The 15,192-nt window shown below is 36.5% G+C and overlaps 1 long non-coding RNA gene across 1 annotated transcript; it reads left to right on the forward strand.

Moving 5' to 3' along the window:
• The first annotated feature begins 13,315 nt into the window (after positions 1–13,315).
• On the forward strand, positions 13,316–14,824 carry Gm42171. Its single transcript, XR_880616.1, has 3 exons — positions 13,316–13,380; positions 13,564–13,687; positions 14,770–14,824. It is a non-coding gene; the product is annotated as a predicted gene, 42171 (long non-coding RNA).
• Positions 14,825–15,192: the final 368 nt, after the last annotated feature.

The raw sequence follows: 15,192 nt of genomic DNA on the forward strand, positions 1-15,192 counted from the left end.
CACTCAGGATGATATCTTCCAGATACATCTATCTGCCTAGGAATTTCATAAATCCATTGTTTTAATAGCTGAGTAGTACTCCATTGTGTAAATGTACCACATTTTCTGTATCCATTCCCCTGTTGAGGGACATCTGGATTCTTTCCAGCTTCTAGCCATTATAAAAAAGGCTGCCATGAACATACTACTGCAGGTGTCCTTCTCTGGGTATATGCCCAGGAAAGGAATTACTGAATGTTCAGGTAGTACTATGTCCAATATTTTGAGAAACTGCCTGACTGTTTTCCAGTGTGGTTGTACAAGCTTGCAATCCCACGAGCAAAGGAGGTGTGCTCCTCTTTCTCCACATCCTCGCCAGCATCTGCTGTCACCCAAATTTTTGATCTTAGCCATTCTGACTGGTGTGAGGTAAAATCTTAGGGTTGTTTTTATTTGCATTTCCCTGATGGTTAAAGATGGTGAACATTTTTTCAAGTGCTTCTCAACCCTTCGGTATTCCTCAGTTGAGAATTCTTTTTTAGCTCTGTACCCCATTTTTTGGGGTTATTTGAATTTCTGGAGTCCATCTTCTTGAGATCTTTGTATATATTGTATATTAATCCCATATCAGATTTAGGATTGGTAAAAATCCTTTCCCAATCTGTTGGTGGCCTTTTTGTCCTATTGACAGTGTCTTTTACCTTACAGAATCTTTGCAATTTTATCTGGTCCCATTTGTTGATACTTGATCTTACAGCACAAGCCATTGCTGTTCTGTTCAGGAATTTTCCACTATGCCCATATCTTCGAGGCTTTTCCCCACTTTCTCCTCTATAAAAATCAGTGTCTCTGATTTTATGTGGAGTTCTTTGATCCACTTGACTTAAGCTTTGTACAAGGAGATAAGAATGGATCAGTTCTCATTCTTCTACATGATAACCACCTGTTGTGCCAGCACCATTTGTTGAAAATGCTGTCTTTTTTCCACTGGATGGTTTTAGCTCCCTTGTCAAAGATCAAGTGACCATAGGTGTGTGGGTTCATTTCTTTTTTTTTTATTTTATTTTATTAGGTATTTATTTCATTTACATTACCAATGCTATCCCTACAGTCCCCCACACGCTCCCCGACCCAATCCCCCCCACTCCCCTCCCCCACTCCCACTTCTTGGCCCTGATGTTACCCTGTACTGGGGCATATAAAGTTTGCACGACCAATGGGCTCTCTTTCCACTGATGGCCGAATAGGCCATCTTCTGATACATATGTAGCTAGAGACATGAACTCCAGGGGTTACTGGTTAGTTCATATTGTTGTTCCACTTATAGGGTTGCAGATACCCCCAGCTCCTTGGGTACTTTCTCTAGCTCCTCCATTGGTGGCCCTGTGATCCATCCAATAGTTGACTGTGAGCATCCATTTATGTGTTTGCTAGGCCCCGGGATAGTCTCACAAGAGACAGCTATATCAGGGTCCTTTCAGCAAAATCTTGCTGTTGTAGGCAATGGTGTCAGTGTTTGGAGGCTGATTATGGGATGGATCCCCGGGCATGTCAGTCTCTAGATGGTCCATCCTTTCATCTCAGCTCCACACTTTGTGTCTGTAACTCCTTCCATGGGTGTTTTGTTCCCAATTCTAAGAAGGGGCAAAGTGTCCACACTTTGGTCTTCGTTCTTCTTGAGTTTCATGTGTTTCGCAAATTGTATCTTATATTTTGGGTATTCTAAGTTTCTGGGCTAATATCCACTTATCAGTGAGTACATATTGTGTGAGTTCTTTTGTGATTGGGTTACCTCACTCATGATGATGCCCTCCAGGTCTATCCATTTGCCTAGGATTTTCATAAATTCATTCTTTTTAATAGCTGATTAGTACTCCATTTTGTAAATGTGCCACATTTTCTGTATCCATTCCTCTGTTGAGGGTCATCTGGGTTCTTTCCAGTTTCTGGCTATTATAAATAAGGCTTCTGTGAACATAGTGGAGCATGTGTCCTTCTTATTGGTTGGAAGATCTTCTGGATATATGCCCAGGAGAGGAATTGCATGATCCTCTGGTAGTACTATGTCGAATTTTCTGAGGAACCACCAGACTGATTTCCAGAGTTGTACAAGCTTGCAAACCCAACAATGGAGGAGTATTCCTCTTTCTCCACATCCTCGCCAGCATCTGCTGTTACCTGAATTTTCGATCTTAGCCATTCTGACTGGTGTGAGGTAGAATTTCAGGGTGGATTCATTTCTGTGTCTTCAATTCTATTCCATTGATCTGCCTGTCTGTTTCTGTACCAGTACCATGCAGTTTTTATCACAATTGTTCTGGGGTACAGCTTGAGGTCAGCCATGGTGATTCCCCCAGAGGTTCTTTTATTATTGAAAATACTTTTTGCTATCCTAGTTTTTTTGTTTTTTTTTCTTTTTTTGTTTGTTTTTTGTTTTTGTTTTTATTATTCCAGATGAATTTTCAAATTGCCTTTTCTAATTTAGTGAAGAATTGAGTTAGAATTTTGATGGGTATTGTATTGAATATGTAGATTTTGTTCGGCAAATAGACATTTTTACTATATTAACCCAGCCAATCCATGAGTATGGGAGATCATTTTATCTTCTGAGTTCTTCAATTTCTTTCTTCAGAGACTTGAAGTTCTTGTCATACAGACTTTTCACTTCCTTAGTTACAGTCACACCACCGTATTTTATATTTTTTGACTATTGTGAAGTGTGTTGTATCCCTAATTTCTTTCTCATCCTATTTATTCTTTGTGTAGGGAAAGGCCACTGACATGTTTGAGTTAATTTTATATTCAGCTACTGCACTGAAGTTGTGTATCAAGTTTAGGAATTCTCTTGTGTAATTTTTGGGGTCACTGATACATGCTATCATATCTTCTGGAAATAGTGATATTTTGCCATCTTCCCAATTTGTATTCATTTGTTCTCCTTTTGTTGTTGAATTGTTATGGCTAGGACTTCAAGTACTATGTTGAATAGGTAGGGAGAAAGTGGGCAACCTTGTCTAGTCCCTGATTTTAGTAGGATTGCTTCAAGTTTCTCACCATTTAGTTTGATGTTGGTTACTGGTTTGCTGTCTCTTGCTTTTATTATGTTTAGGTATGGGCCTTGAATTCCAGATCTTTCCTCAACTTTTACTATAAATGGTGTAGTATTTTGTCAAATGCTTTCTCAGCATCTAATGAGATAATCATGTGGTTTTTGTCTTTGAGTTTGTTTCTCTAGTAGATTAAGTTGGTGGATTTCTGTATACTTAACTATCCCCGCATCGCAAGGATGAAGACTACTACTTGATCATGATGTATTCTTGGATTCAGTTTGCAAGAATTTTATTGAGTATTTTTGTATTGATATTCATAAGGGAAATTGGTCTGAAGTTTCCTTTCTTCATTGGGTCTTTGTATGGTTAGAGTATAATTGAAATTCTGGCTTCATAGAACAAATTGAATAATGTTCTTTCTCTTTTGATTTTGCATAATATTTTGAATAGTATTGGTATTAGGTCTTTTTGAAGAGCTCATAGAATTTTATACTAAACCCATCAGATACTGGGCTTTTTTTGTTGCTGTTTGGGAGACTATTAATGACTGCTTCTATCTCTTTAGGGGTTATGGGAGTATTTCCATGGTTTATCTGATCCTGGTTTTAATTAGGTACCTGATATCTGTCTAGATAATTGTAAAATTCATCCAGATTTTCCAGTTTTGTTGAGTATAGGATTTTGTAGTAGGATCTGATGATTTTTTTTCGATTTCCTAAGTTTCTTTTGGTATGTTTCCCTTTTCATTTCTGGTTTTCATAATTTGGATACTGTCCCTGTGCCCTGTAGTTAGTCTATCTAAGGGTTTGTCTATCATGTTGATTTTCTCAAATCAACCAGCTCCTGGTTTGGTTGATTCTTTGTATAGTTCCTTTGTTTCCACTTGGTTGATTTCAGTCCTGAGTTTGATTGCTTCCTGCCTTCTATTCCTATTGGGAGAATTTGCTTACTTTTGTTTTAGAGCTTTTAGTTGTGCTGTCAAGCTTCTCCTGTATCCTCTCTCCAGTTTCTTTTTATAGGCATTCAAAGCTATAAGTTCTACTCTTAGGACTGCTTTCATTGTTTCCCATAAGTTTGGGTATGTTGTAGCTTCATTTTCATTAAACTCTAAAATGTCTTTAATTTCTTTCTTTATGTCTTACTTGACAGAGTTATCATAGAGTAGGTTGTTGCTCACCTTCCACGTGTATGTGGGTTTTCTATTATTTATATTTTTATTGAATATCAGCCTTAGTCTGTGGTGATCTGATAGGATGCATGGGATTATTTCAATATTTTTATATTTGTTGATGCATGTTTTGTGACTGATTATATGGTCAATTTTGGAGAAGGCATCATGAGGTGCTGAGAAGAAGGGATATCCTTTTGGTTTAGGATACAATGTTCTATAGATATCAACTAAATCCATTTGTTTCATAATTTCTGTTACTTTTATTGTGTGTCTGTTTAGGTTTTGTTACCAGAATCTGCCCATTGATGAGAGAGGGTTGTTGAAGTCTTCCACTATTATAGTGTGCAGTGCAATGTGTGTTTTGAGCTTTACTAAAATTTCTTTTATGAATGTGGATGCCTTTGCATTTGGAGCATAGAAATTTAAAATTGAGATTTCATCTTGGTAGATTTTATCTTTTATGAGTATGATTCCCACCACCTTGTCTTTTTTGACAACTTTGGGTTGGAAGTCAATATTATTCCATATTAGAATGGATACTCCATCTTGTTTCTTGGGACCATTTGCTTAGAAAATTATTTTCCAACCTTTTACACTGAATTACTATCTGTCTTTGTCCCTGAGGTGGGTTTACTGCAAGCAGCAAAATGTTGGGTCCTGTTTTTGTAGCCAGTCTATTAGTCTATGTCCTTTATTGGGGAAGTGAGTCCATTGATGCTAAGAGAAATTAAAGAAGAGTAATTGTTGCTTCCCGTTATTATTGTTGTTAAAGTTGCGATTTTGTTCTTGCGGCTGTCTTCTTTTAGGTTTGTTGAAGGATTACTTTCTTGCTTTTTCTAGGATGTAGTTTCCACCTTTGTGTTGGTGTTTTCCCATTATTATCCTTTGAAGGACTAGATTCGTGGAAAGATATTGTGTGAAATTGTTTTTGTCATGGAATACTTGGGTTAATCCATCTATGGTAATTGATTGTTTTGCTGGGTACAGTAGCCTAGGCTAAAATTTGTGTTCTCTTTGTGTCTGTATAACATCTATCCATGATCTTCTGGCTCTCACAGTCTCTGGTGAGAAGTCTGGAGTAATTCTAATAGTTCTGCCTGTATATGTTACTTGAGCTTTTCCCCTTACTGCTTTTGATATTCTTTCTTTATTTAGTGCATTTGTTGTTCTGATTATTATGTGTCAGCAGGAATTTCTATTCTGGTCTAGTCTATTTGGTGTTTTGTATGCTTCTTGTATGGTTGTGGCCATCTCTTTCTTAAGGTATGGGAAGTTTTCTTATATATTTTTGATGATATTTCCTGGACCTTTAAGTTGAAATTCTTCATTCTCATCTACACGTATGTGGTCTGTGAGTTTTTTCATGGGCATTCCGAACTTCTGGGCTAATATCTACTCATCAGTTAGTGTATATCATGTGTTTTGTTATTGGGTTACCTCCCTCAAGATGTTATCCTCCAGATACATCCATTTGCCTAAGAATTTAATAAATTAATTTTTAATAGTTGAGTAGTACTCTATTGTATAAATATACCACATTTTCTTTATCCACTCCTGTGTTGAAGGACATCTGGGTTCTTTCCAGTTTCTGGCTATTATAAATAAGACAGCTATGAACATAGTGGAGCATGTGACATTATTACAACTTGGAACATCTTCTGGGTTCATGCCTAGGAGTGGTATAGCTGGGTCCTTAGGTAGTACTGTGTCCAATTTTCTGAGGAACCACCAAAATGACTCCCAGAGTGGTTGTACCAGCTTGCAGTCCCACCAGCAATGGAGGAGTATTTCTCTTTCTCCACATCCTTGCCAGCATCTGCTGTCACCTGAGTTTTTGATCTTAGCCATTCTGAATGGTGTGAGGTGGAATATCAGGGTTGTTTTGATTTCCATATTCTTGATGACTAAGGATGTTGAACATTTCTTTAGGTGCTTCTCAGCCACTAGATATTCCCTAGGTGAGAATTCTTTGTTTAGCTCTGTACCCCATTTTTAATAGGGTCATTTTTTCTCTGGCATCTAACTTCTTGAGTTCTTTGTATATATTGGATTTTAGGTTTCTATTTGATGTAGGATTGTTAAATTTTTTTCCCATTCTGTTGGTTTCCATTTTGTCCTATTGACAGTGTCCTTTGCCTTACAGAAGCTTTGCAATTTTATGAGGTCCCATTTGTTAACTCTTGTTGTTCAGGAAATTTTCCCCTGTGCCCATGTGCCCAAGACTCTTCCCCACTTACTTTTCTATTAGTTTCAATATATCTGCTTTTATGAGGAGGTCCTTGATCCATTTAGAATTGAGCTTTGTACGAGGAGGCAAGAATGGATCAATTTGCACTTTTCTACAAGCTAACTTCTACTTGAAACAGCACCATCTGTTGAAAATGCTGACTTTTTTATACTGGATTATTTTTAGCACCCTTGTCAAAGAACAAGTGACCATATGTGTGTTGATTCATTTCTGGTTCTCAATCCCATTCCACTGATCTACATGCCTGTCTCTTTACCAATACCATGCAGGTTTTTTGTTTGTTTGTTTGTTTGTTTGTTTTTTTTTTAATTACAATTGCTCTGTAATAAAACTTGAGGTCAAGGAATGTGGTTCCACCAGAAGTTCTTTTATTGTTGAGAGTAGTTTTCGCTATCCTAGGTTTTTTGTTACTCCCAATGAATTTTCAAATTGTTGTTTCTTTTGAGATAACCCCCACTCTAGTTCTTCCGGACCCGCATGAAGAACAAGCTGTACATCTACTACCCTTAAGCTGAGAGGCCTAGATCCAGCCTGTGTATTTTGTTAGTTACTTAGAAGCAGAATAGTTAATATAGTTTGTTGTTCAGGAGCTTTGGCTTTATTCTTGCATTATTTGGTTTTCTCTATCATGGAACTATACACTTAGCATGTGCACACTACACATTCAACTCCCAAAGTGAATTCCATCAAATCTCCAAACTCACAGGTTATCAATGAGTAGTCCACTGATTCCTATGTCTTTCTGTGTTGCTTTTTAACAATTGGAGAAGATTGACATTCCATGTGTGACCTCTATCAATCATGGCCTAATCTCTCAGTAAGCAAAATGCATGAGTGGTATTTGGATACTCCGTCTTTATCCCCTACTATCTTTTTATCTTCTATTTTTATTTTATACCAACCCCAATTCCCCTTCTAGCTTTTGCACCAGTCACAATGTATTTTGATGCAATCCTCCTAAGGCCAATGATACTCAGGCTTTTATGTCTCCAGGAACACACTATTTTAACTGTTTGGTCTTTTGTTACCTTATCTGCCTAAAATTTAATAATCATTATTTCATATCAACTGGTTCTATTTATACACGCACTGTGCATATATGTTATGTGATTACTATTATTAAAAAAGGCATAATTTTTATGTTTTCAAAGGACTCTGTTGGATAAAGGTGAAGATTAGATTCCCCAAGAAATGATCAAGTATGACACAGTAGAAATATACTGAGACTTCAATGTCTCCAGCTGTGCCAACCAAGTTCTCTTTCACACATAGTCTGTCTTTCTATGTTTCCATAATATTTTCTTATTCTTTTTTAATTGGTCCTTTTTTTCCTTTGTTCTGAGATCCAGTGAAGTCAGAAAAATGTTATTTTTCATCTTTATTTAAAGAGCATATTATTATTAATACCATTATCATTGTTTTATTTACATCTCAAATATTGTCCTGCTCCTGCACCCCCTTGCGCAGTTCTTCACCTTATTCCCTCTCACTTTGCCTCTGAGATGGGTATCACCATGGGCATCCCCCTCCCCTGGGTCAGCAACTCTTTACAGGATTAAGCAGAACCTCTCCCACTAACGCCAGTCAAGGCAGTCCACTGCTACATATATATTGGTGGCCTCAGACCAGACTTATTGGCTCTTTGATTGGTGACCTAGTCTTTGGGAGCCCCCAGTGGTACACATTAGTTGACACTGTTGGTCTTCCATGTTGCCAACCCCTTCAGTCCCTTCATTCCTCCCCCTAACTCTTCCATACATGTCTCTGACCTCAGTCTAGTAGTTGGATATATGCATCTACATCTGTCTCATTCAGTTGTTGGTATAGCATCTCAGAGGACATCCTTGCTAGGCTCCTCTCTGAAAGTACAACAGAGCATCAGTAATACTGTCAGGATTTGGTACCTGCCCGTGGGATAGATCCCAAGTTGGGCTGGTCACTGGTCTGCCATTCCTTTAGTTATTACTCCATTTCCCCCTGCATTTCTTTTATATAGGAACAATTTTAGGTTGAAAATGTATAGACTCAATACAATTTCCATCACTATTCCAATATAATTCCTCACAGACATGGAAAGAACAATTTTCAACTTCATATGGGAAAACAAAAAACCCAGAATAGCCAAAACAATTCTGAACAATAAAAGAATATCTAGAAGAATCACTTAAGCAAAAGTAATAATAATAATAATAACCCACATGGAGTTGGTACAGAGACAGACAGGTTGATCAATGAGATAAAAAATGAAAATCCAGGAATAAACACATACACCTATGGACACTTGATCTTTGACAAAAAAAGCTAACCCTACAGTGGAAAAAAATAAGGCATCAACAAATGGTGCTTGTCTAACTGGCAGTCTGCCTGTAGAAGAATGCAAACTGATTCATATTTATCACCATGCACAAAGGTTACATTCAAGTGGATCAAGGACCTCAACATGAAACCAGATACACTGAATTTAATAGAAGAGAAAGTGGAAAATAAACTCGAATACATTGGCATAGTGAAAAATTTCCTGAATATAACACACCAATAGCTGAGACTCTAAGACCAACAATCCATAAATGGGACCTCATGGAACTGCAAAACTTCTGTAAGGCAAAGGACACTGTCAACAAGACAAAAAGCAAGGTACAGAAAATGTTAGTGTGTGTAGTCTTACTTCAACTAGATAAAACAAGTCTGTTTATTAGGAAATATGTAATCATATCTTGACCATTGTATCAAGGCCTGTAGTATTTTCAGAGGACTATTACTATAAACTCACTTGTTATTACCTTGCATCTGGTAGCTTATTTGTACGATTTATAGCAGTTGTCCTCAACCTTCCTAATGCTGGCAATCCTTTAATACTGTTCCTTATGTTGTGGTCAACCCAAACAAAAGTTCTTTTCGTGGTTTAAATGTACATGTTGAATATAATAATATATGTTATGTTGGTTTGGGTTTACCAATATAAGATTTATTATATATTCGTGGAACCTGCTACCTTAAGATACATATCTTTATTAAAAAATAAATTTAGATAAATATTACTTCAATTGTTTTCCCATCAGTGCTTATTAGTGTAAGAGTAGTACTAAGTATCCTTTGGTTTTCAAAGTACCTTAATGACATTTCATTTTTCATTACTGTCAAATGATTTCAATGGTGTTCATTTTTCTTGTATTTTTATCAGTTTCTCTCCTAGTACTCTGTTCCTCCATCTTTCTCATGCACTCACTCATTCCTCCTGTTTTCATCCGAACCTGACTCAAATCTACCTACAAAATTTGTTTCCCTTCCTAAGCAGATCCATAAGTTCCCCCTCCTTGAGCTCTTCATGTTTTGTTTAGGCTCGATGTATCTGAGGATTGTAGTATTATTTTCCTTTAAAGAAAAACGAATGTTCAAATATAAATAAGTACATTCCATGTGTGTTTTCCTGTGTCTGGGTTACCTCATTCAGTATAATTTTTTTCTAGTTCCATCCATTTGTCTTCAAATTTAAGGATGGTATCTTTTTTTTTCCTCACAGAATAGTATTCCATTGTGTATATTCACCACTTTTTCTTTAGTTACTATTCAGTTGAGGGACATCTAGGTTGTTTACAATTTCTGGCCACTATGAGTATAGCTGCAATGAAGATGATTAAGGAAGTGTCCTTGTGGTAATATGGAGAGTATTCTGGGTGTATGCTCAAGATAGGTTTATCTGGATCTTGAGACAAAACAATTTCCAATAGTCTGAGGAACCATTATGTTGATTTTCATAGTGGCTGTACTAGTTTGCTCTTCCATCAGCAATAGAGACATATTCCCCTTATTCCAACTGATTGCCACCATCTGCTATTCCTTGTGGTTTGAACTTAGGCATTCTGATAGTTGAAAGATGGAATCACAAAGTAGTTCTAAATTGCATTTTCCTGACGGGTATAGACATTGAGAATTTTTAAGTGTTTCTTGGCCACTTGATATCCTCTTGAGAATTCTCATTTTAGATAAGGTAACCCATTTTTAATTGTATTATTAGGTTTCTTAATATCTGGTTCCTTGAGTTTCTTATACATTAGCTCTCAGTCAGATTTGGGCTTGATGAAAATATTTTCCCATTCTGTGGGTTACGGTTTTGCCACTCGGTGTTTTTCTCTGCCTTACAGAATCTTTTCTGCTTCACAGGGAACCATGACAGTTTCAGTATTTTAAATGATGGATTACATTTCTGATTGTTGTATGTTGAACCACCTCTGCATCTTTGGGAGGAGATGTACCTTATCATGGTGTGTGATATAATGTCTTTTTGTTTTGTGAGTATTTTAATATGAGTATATTTAAAGCATTAATGTTCATGAGGGAAATTGTTTTGTGATATACTTTCTTTGTTAAATATTTGTGTGGTTTAGGTGTCAGGATAAATGTTGCCTCATAAAATGAACTTGGAAATATTCTGTCTGTTTATATTTTGTGAATGGATTCCTGTAGTATTGGCATTATCAGTCCTTTAGCAGTCTGATAAGAATTTGTATAATTTAAGCTTTAATGCTGTTCATTTTGTTTACAAATGCCAGTACCCTTGAATTTATGGCATAGATGCCAAAAATTAAAAGATTACATTGGTGAAAATTTTTTTTGATGAATATGAAGTGTCTTTTTGTGTTTGCATCAATTAATTTTGGTTTGAAATCTCTCTCTCTCTCTCTCTCTCTCTCTCTCTCTCTCTCTCTCTCTCTCTCTCTCTCTCTCTGATACTAGAATGGATAAACCAAGTTGCTTCTTAGGTCCATTTGCTTATACATGTTAGATCAGGATAGTGAGAGCTCACATCATGAACTGAAAGCAGAAAGCAGAGAGAATTCATTCGTGGTACTGAGATGATAATTGCCCTGATATTCAGCCTGCAATAATGTACTCCTTCTTAACCCCTATTCTAAACCTGCAAGCAACACTAACCATTTGGGACCAATTGTATGAATTCTAAAGATTATGGGAAACATTTCTTACTTAAATCACAACACTACCTTCTTCTCTCAAGGTTCAGAGGTCACCATGGAGAAGATAGTTGAAAGATTGCAAGAACCAAAGGTAGTGAATGACTACAAAGAAAGTCTGTTTTCCAGAAACAATAAGGCATTTGTACACGTGAAATGATAGTGACTAAAATTATATGTAGAAGACAAATTCAACATCAAACCAGACAAAGTCCAGCATCTAGGGGTGAGATCTTTAGAACATCCCACTGCTGGCTAAGGAATTTTAACCACTTTTTAATTTTTTTGGTCACTATTGGGAGATAGAATTTAGCTTTTTTGGGGGGGGGATATGAAGCATGCACCTAATGACAGCAGAACCTCAATATGGTGGGTTAAATGAGAAATGTCTCCTATAGGCTTAGGCATTTGAATACTTCATCCTACTTTGGTGCTGGTATTTGCGAAGGTGCAGTTATTTATGGTGATGCCTGAAGAAGTGTGTAACTGGAAGCAGGCATTGAGAATACTTAACACTGCTGGATTTCCAATTTAGTCCCCTTCTTTGTGCTTGTTAAAGAAGAGGGCTCAGTGTTTCCTCCTCATTCTATTCCTGACACTTGCTGACATACAATCCTACCATCATGAAGTCTTTTCTATCTGAAAGTTTATGGTCAAAATCTATTCCTTCTGTAAGGTGCCTTGGTCATGTTATTTTATCATAGCAGCTGGAAAGTAACTAATACTTGGGTTTAACAGAAAGAACACATAAAATATGAAGGAGACATTTACTCCTGCAGGGATATGGAAGGAATAGAAAGGATAAAACAGGGAGTGGAACCTAAACACCCTTGACCTAAGAATAAGAAAATTAAGTAACTTTAGTCAATAGATATTACGCTTCTTATTAGATTCAAGGCTCACTACACAGGAGAGTAACCATGCTCATTAATGCAAAATTGATCAAAAAGCAATAGCTCAGGGTGTGATAGGACATAGGGGAGAACCTACTGTTATTATTTTACCTATATGTATACAGTATCAATAAATCCCCACATCAAAATGCATCATGCATATTTGGGTAATATTTAGCAGTAATATGAACCTAATTTTATTATTTGAAGCAAAACATATATAAATAGAAAATGTTATATAATTTGAAATAAAAGATACATAAACAATTGCATACATTGGTTTAATAAGTCAATTCAAACTGTAAAGTTCTAATTAAACTGTACATGCTCATTTACTTATAGCTTATTTGAGGTATAGGTTTTTATGAAGTTAGTAGTGAGATTTCTTATGACTTTTGCAGATATCCTTAGTTTATCTTACCTTCTTCCCTATTCCTTCTACATTAATCTTTCTCATTAGCACCTGACTCTCCAAAGTGTCTCCAGAAATTATGACAATCACAATTATTCATGCTGCCATCAGTAGCCATATTGAAACCCACATTTCATGTTGCTTCTGAAGATATTGTTAATGTCAAGGATCCCAGAAACCATCAGAATTTACAGTGAACTTCACAGTCAGTACTGTTCCCTCAGGTCATGTTGAGTTAAATGTTCTGAGATATGTTTTGTCGAGGTCACATATATACTGGCAACAGACAATGTATGGCCAAGATACTTTAGGCCTTTAGCAGCAATCATGTCAGTGATCCGTGCTGCATTATGGGACCAAATTAATATGACAGTCTTGTACTGCATTAGAATAATTACTGATGTCAATTATGTATAATTCTGCCACATTCATGATAAGTGTTCTGCCATTTATAAACATTTTTATGTCCATTTTCATTCTTTCACTAGACAAGAGGTTTCAGTCATAGTCATACCAGCTGAATGCTGTCACCAGTAACAAGATAGAGTCTATTTTTAATATTTCTGATGGAGATCATGGTGATGACTATGATCTGTACTGCTTCTGGAGAAACTGCTGAATTCCATGGTCCATACTGATACCCAAGATCATTATGAGGTAAGTATTCTGAGCTAGCACTGGATAACAGATCAGTGGCTGAGATTCTACATATCATAAGGAATCCTGTTGATGTTCTTGATTTATCAATTTCACCCTCAATTTCAAGCAAACAATATATTTTGATGTTTGTGGCCTGTGAGAAGCAGCTATACTGATGTCAGTGATGTATTTTGTGAACAGAAATTGGGCAGGAATCCATTATATCTATTGCTGATGGAGATGCTGATGATGGCTATGATCTGTGTTGCTGCTTGAGAATCTGATAAATTCCAAAGTCCTTACTGATGCTTGAATTCATATTGAGGTAAATTTTCCTAGATGGCACTGAAGATCAGACTGATGTCTGAGATAATACCTGATACAGGAAATTCTCTTTATGTTTACTGATAAATGGATATAGCCCCAGATGTTTAAAATGAAATGTACTGTGATGTCTATGTTACTACCTGAAACCTGAAGCTATATTAATGTCAGAGTGGCATGATAGGAATGGCAATCATGAGGGAATGTATTACTATTGATTATGGAGACCTAATTTATGGTGGTGATCTGTGTTGGTGCGATCTGGTGAATTTGACAGTCCATCCTGATTCTCAAGGTGATATTGAGGTAAGTATTCTGAGCTAGCACTTGCAATCCAATTGATGTTTGAGATCAAACATTCTACAGGAAATTCTGTTGAAGACTCTAATACATTCATGTTGGCCCATAGTTAACCATGTAATTTATAAGATCTATACTACTACCAAAAGAGCCAGAGATGTCAAAAAAGAAAGAAATCAAAACAAAAACAAAAACAAAAACAAAAACAAAAAAAAAAAACAAAACAAAACACAAAAAACAAAAAACAAAAAAAAAAAAACTTTCCTGCCACTGGATGTGCATGGTCATAATATCTTCTGCACTCTTAATCGATATTAAACATAGTGTTGTATACTTGGCAACAGATACCATGGAACGATTTCATTGGCAAATACATTGTCAGTGATCACTGTGCTACTGAGAGCCATGTTAATAACAGTAATCCAAATTGCCTACAGAAACTATGTTGATGTCAATCATCATCCAGAAGCCCTGTTTAAACCCATAGTACATGATGATTCTGGGGAGATAGTTAATGTCAAGGATCCAGGAGGCCAGCAACTTCCACAGAGAATTTAACAATACAGTTTTCTCAGAATATTTTTATTTTTGAAGTCTGAGATGTTATTTTGAGTAACATGTATAGTGGCAACTATCACCATTGTATATCCATTAGACTTCAGGTTTCCAGCAGGTATGATGTCAGTTATCCCTGCTCCCATGTGGGACCATAATAATATGAGTGTCTCTGAATATCAATGGAAATTTACTTACATCAATTATCCATGTTCCTGTCTATTTTAGATGAAGTGTACTCCCAGCCTAACCATTTTGATGTCATGATGCATCCTACCACTAGAGAAGAGGTTTCTCTACAAGGTCCTATTAGGTATCTGAAAATGTCTGAATGTGCATGATATTTCCTGGCAAAGACAAGATGGTATACCCAGATAAATGCTGCCATAGGCACCAAGGTCATGAGTGACCCTTACTTTGGACCTTACTGCCACTTTGGACATGATCCCAAATGCCAAGGGAAATATATTGGTGTCACTCATCAGTGACAATGGTCAATTTTGGAGAAGTTCCCGTGAGGTGCTGAGAAGAAGTTATATCCTTTTGTTTTAGAATAAAATGTTGCGTAGATATCTGTCAAGTCCATTAGGTTCATAACTTCTGTTACTTTCTCTGTGTCCCTTTTTAGTTTCTGTTTCCATGATCTGTCCA

Source organism: Mus musculus, chromosome X (assembly GCF_000001635.26).
Source record: "Mus musculus strain C57BL/6J chromosome X, GRCm38.p6 C57BL/6J".
NCBI classification, from domain to species: Eukaryota; Metazoa; Chordata; class Mammalia; order Rodentia; family Muridae; genus Mus; species Mus musculus.